We start from the raw sequence: 6,000 nt of genomic DNA on the forward strand, positions 1-6,000 counted from the left end.
AGGACAGCTACAAGCTCAACTGAGCATGTGCGAAGGTGGAATATGCTGAATATAGTTTGTTTCTAGGCAGATTACAAGAGCAGTCAAAACTGAGGGAAGACAAAACACATGGTGAGCATGTGGCAGCACAAGGCTAACTAAAATGGCTGGCAGAAATACAAAATGGCTTTCAGCACATGCTAACAAATCCATCCAATATTTAACAGTACAGTAAACTCCTATTGAACAGTTCATTCATGGTTCTCAATATCCTCCAGAACTAGTAGATAATCAACGTCGCACCACTAGTGAAGTTCGTCATCATGGCAGAGACATTGAAAAATTCATTCATACTCATGAAGCCAAAATCTCTGCCCTTCAGATGGTATCTACCTTTACGGAAGAACTTCATAAGGACAAATCCCGATCAGTGTCAGTGTCTGACTATTTTTGGGGTTTTGCTGCTCTACCACACACTTGTTTCCTCATCTAGAGCTGTTGAAGTCTTCTATATTTTCTGTTATTTATTACAAAGTGTGTACATTCCTTGCAGCAATAGTTGACCATTATATGTTTCTTATGTTTTATGCCACTTAACTAGATGAATTGATTATATCTTATTTCACATATTTATTTGTACTTGATATTATTTCTTTACTAGCATTTATATTTATATTTGTATCTATGTTTATACCAATATTTTTAATACAAAGTGTACTTATTGCTTACTGTACTTTTACATTCTTAAACACTTCTTTCACATTATATACTTATATTTCTCTGTAACTGACTTCCAACATATCTCATGTCTAACTATGTGTTCTACTATATTTTTAACTTTCATCTTTCCCTTTCAGTGGTTCTTTTCCTTTACTCCTTTTCATTTATATCTCTACTTATATTCCTATCTAACTTTATCTTACTATTACTCATCCAAACATATTTATTGTTTATTGTATCTTATTTAAAGTTGTAAATTATCAATCAATTTTACAGATTTTGCACTCTGACAACTCGGGTGCAGGGGTCTCACGAACTAAAAGAGGAGGACAACAGCGGAGTTTAAATTAAAGAAGAGGAACACAGGGGTTTTATCAGAACCAAGGCCAATGGTGGCCACCAGGGCCATGGGGTTTCCAGCCACTCTTTGCACAACACATGCAGACATTTCCTCCACATCCCCAATTTTTCCACGACCCATCTTTTTTAGGGCCGGGGCCGCAACTACGGCAGGGGAAGAGGACAACAGAATGTCCAATGGGAAACAGAACAGACCTTCCCCAACACCAGGAGTCATAGGGTAGCTCAGGCAGAAGCAAACACGACCACGACAGGACCCTAATAGTAAACCTTATCTCTCGGGAACTGACATTTGATGAACAAACAGTATTGAGAAAAGGTTTGGGGTTTGTACCCACAAACAAGGGGGATCCTTTCGAGACCCTTTGCGAACTGGAAAGATTTTTTAGGAAAGTTCGCCTTCATTTCTTTTTTAACACACAAGAGAATGTTCCATCTACAGAGACACATGATCAGTCGACCAACACAGGGCTACGCCTTAAGTCCATCTTTACCCCTTTGGGACATCAAGTTCCTCCCAAAGTCACAGCATTTGAGCAAGCAGTGACTCATGATGTCATGGCGCTGTTTGATAAGGATCTACGTGATTTTCAGAACTTGACTACTAGAGAAAAAATTGCATTAGCCCACCTATCCACTGACCAGTCCGTTATTATAAAACCGGCGGACAAGGGTCGTGCCATTGTTGTTTTGGACATGTCCACTTATCGCCAAGAGTGCCAAAGACAACTGGACAATACCAACTCTTACCAACGTCTGGCCAGTGACCCTACCCCTCGCCTCCTCACTGAGATCAAGACCCTAGTGGAGGAAGCGAGTTTAGAAGGATGGATCACACCTCAAGAAGCCACATTTTTGGATACTAATAGACCGGTTATGCCCGGGTTTTATTGTCTACCAAAAATTCACAAACCCACTCGCCCCCCCCCCCCCCCCCCCCCCCCAGGACGCCCGATCATTTTGGGTATTGGATCATTATTGGAGCCTTTATCCACTTTTGTGGATTTTTTCTTAAGGCCTCTTGTTAAAGAAATGCCAACTTTCTTACAAGATACAGCCGATGTTCTTAGACTCCTTCCGGAGGTGCAATTTGACGTCGAGACTGACCTTTTGGTCAGCTTCGACGTAGATTCTTTGTATACCTGCATCCCGCAGGAAGAGACTCTGGAAGCCATAAGAACTCTCCTTGCCGCACGGGATCTACAAAGCATCACTCCAGTGAATTTCATCATGGAGTGTGCCAGACTGGCAATGATGGAAAATTATTTCAAATTCGAAGATCAGATCTATCTTCAGACCTCAGGAACATCTATGGGGAGTATTTTTGCCCCCAGTCTCGCCAACCTTTATGTTCACCTTTTTGAACAGAATCATGTTCTCGTCCATAGCAACCCTTTTTACCATCACGTGGTGCTATGGAAGAGATACATAGATGATATTTTTGTGGTTTGGCGAGGTACACCATCAGAGGTAAACTCTTTCCATGACTGGTTGAATAACCAAAACCAGTATCTCAACTTCACTGTTGAGTTCAGCCGGGTGCAATTGCCATTTTTGGACATTCTTATCTTCCCTAAAGATGGTACACTTGAATGTGAACTGTATAACAAACCCATGTCAAGAAATTCATTGTTGGCCTTCTCTAGTCATCATCCTCGGGCCTTACAGGAGAATCTACCAGTAGGTCACTTTTTGAGAATCCGCCGTAATTGTTCATCCAAATCTTCCTTTGACAAACATGCCCGTATCCTGTCTAAACAACTAGAGGATCGGCAGTACCCACGCCATCTGGTACAAAGAGCGTGGAAAAGGGCCTCGAACAACAACAGGGAGGCTCTTCTGGAGAATAAACCTGAGAAGGAACCGACCGATAGGCTTACTTTTGTCAGCACTTTTAATGTCCTTTCAAACACAATCCAAAAGACAGTGCGGAAACATTGGAACATTTTGAACACAGCACAAACCAACATCTCTCCACCTCTGTTCTCTTTTAAGAAAGCACGTAGCCTTAAAGACAGTCTATCAATACAAGACCAAGACTTAAAACAACAGAAACATCTAACACTTTGTAGAACATGCAACCTGTACGTGGACATTTCCCATGCGGAACCTGCAGTGCTTGTCCCCAGACATATAAAACAGACCAAGTTGACATAGGTACAGGATACCCTTGGTCACTCCGTAAACACACCAATTGCAATACTGGTGGGGTTATATATATGATTACCTGTCCTTGTTTGCTGAGGTATATTGGTCACACTACGCGTAAGATGAAGGTTCGCATTAGCGAACATAAAAGCACCATTCATTGCCAAAAACAGTCGACTCGTCTTACCAACCATTTCTTATCAATGAAGCACAAAGCAGAGGATCTAAAATGGGTGATCTTAAAACATCCCTATATTCCGCCGCATATCAGCGACAATTCTAAATTTCTTTTTATTAAGGAGCAAAAATGGATATTCAAGCTCCGTAGCGACAGTAGAGGATTGAATGATTCAATCCCCTGGATCTCTATATGATCGAATCTGAGTGCACATCCATGTATCTTTACATAGATGGGGAGCAGTAAAAAGGGTGTGATTACTTTAGTTTAGAGACTTGTCTCTACAGAATCCTTCAATAATCATATGTGATGACCCCTATCCACACCATCAAGTGGTATTCTGTTAGCTACCTATGTCTCTATATTAACAGCATAAATATGTGTAGTCACAACATGCAGAAATATGAATAAACTTTAGAAATTCGAACCCTAGTTCTATAAATACTTTTTGTCTGACGGGTTTTTTATTCCATCTGATATGAGTACACAGTAAGACTATGCACACGCCAATTATAGTGATGTACTATGTGCGCATATCTCTACACTCTGTTGAAATACCCATGAGGGCTCACTATAACATTGATGGTTCCTTGGTCTGCAACCCTCCATTAACATCTTACCAGTCCCTTTTGTCAAATCACAGTTGGATAAAGGAATTTTGCATTGTGCAGCTCTTGTGAGAGACTAGCCGTCTTAACACATAGCTGATACACTAATTTCCTTAGGCGCATGCGCGAGTAACTAGCGTGCGCTCCCTTCCAAAATGTGACGCTTTACTAGCGGTCTTCATACACAGTGGGCTAGTATACTTCCTACGCGCATGCGTTATCAATTGGCATGTGCTTCCCTTTGTGGTACGGGGCTTCATTATTTCGAGCACGCATGCGCGTCAAACCAACGCTAAACGCTGCGGCTTCAATTCACTATCGCGCAGGTCCGTTTTACCGATAGTTTAGTTGAACGGTAATCGCACACATGCGCCTTAGCATCAGCGCCCTCACAACCCTGACTTTTGGCGGGTAATTAGGAGTTCATTAAGCCCAATTATCCAATCACCGCTAACATAAAAGGGAGGAGTCCGGTCCTAGTCGGTACCTCCACTCCCTCTCGGATGACAGAGAGAGGTACCGACGGACAGGTAAGGACTCCTCCCTGCAATCTTTGGGCAACTTTTTGGAAACCAACTCCCAATCTTTAACTTTTCTACCCCAGAGAACATGGGGTAACCATTATGCTTCTCCCTTATGTTTTGCTGTGGTCCAGACTGATTGTGCCCACAGGAGGATTGATAGTAATAGGATGCGAGAGCCAGTAGGCACGGCATAAAACTCTGAGATTTATGCCTTTTTTCCTTTGCACCTTAGAGCGGTCCTCATATTTCCCGAGCGGTTGCCGGGCGAGGTGAGGTCATCTCCCACACAGAGCGCGGTGAGTACACACAGGCAGTCCATTTGATAAAAGCAGTTGTGTGTAAGAGTAAATATACTCATTAACAAGCTAAATACAAAATTCTTATGCTTTGTGTGTTGTCTGTACAGTCTCTTGTGAATAATTGGATATAAATGTGAATAATGTTTATTATTGTTTTTCAATAGGTTTGAGAAACTATGTACATCTCCCTTGTGAACATTGGGGCTCCAGGTTCCTGGTAGATATATGTACTTTATTATTTACCCATATTTGTTATTTTTTCTTGCACTCATGTTTATACAGTGGCAGTAGCTTACCAACTAGGTCCTGTTGAAAGCCGGATAGTGTCTTGTTTGGCTGAAACATGTTGACCTCCTGCACAGCGCCATAGCGTAGTTATAAATTCACTACCAGGCGTGTTTTTATGTTTAACACTTAGACATTTACATTAAATTTATTTTTGTCTAAGTCGTTAATTTTAATTTCTCACCACAGCACTGCACTATGTATAAGCATTTATATAGCGCAATACTTACCCGGAGGGTCCCAAGGCGCTTCGAGCGCTGCGAAACCCTTCCTGGCTTCCCTGAGAGATGGTCCCTTTAATGGGTATCTCCAGGGTGAGACCAGGCATCCCCGGCGGTCTGGTGGGGCCGTTAGTGAAGATGAGGCAAGCTAATGCCCAGAGTTGCCGAGTGTGATCGCTGATCAGAGTGGGCACCGAGGCGAGAGAATTATCGAGTCCGCTGACCCTGGTCCAGAAACCTGCCGCGCCGGGATTCAAACCCTGGTCCCGGGTCGTCCTCTGCTCTCGGGTCTGCCGCCTCTAACCAGTGAGCCACACTACCTCACTACACACCCATTAGACTAGTTCTTGAGAAACAGCTTGGCTAGATATCTCGATCCCACATCCACATCTGCACCATCTTTTGATGGGTTGGGCGGCTGGCTGGATGTACTAACTAACATCCCATATGATGAAACTCCGCCAGAAGGGTGGTCTGATGGGAATATCTCAGTCAGCTGTAATACTCTTCACTATTCACATACTCTAGTTTTCTACAGTTTCTAGTACAGCAACACACATTTGACCGACCATTTCCTTGTGTGTTTGCATGCATTAATGACCTTGTAAATCTTTGAGTATATATTTATGTATTTTATTAGCTCACACCTTTTCCCTTTTATAGTTGTTCTCCCCCAGT

Source organism: Lissotriton vulgaris, chromosome 2_1 (assembly GCF_964263255.1).
Source record: "Lissotriton vulgaris chromosome 2_1, aLisVul1.2, whole genome shotgun sequence".
NCBI classification, from domain to species: Eukaryota; Metazoa; Chordata; class Amphibia; order Caudata; family Salamandridae; genus Lissotriton; species Lissotriton vulgaris.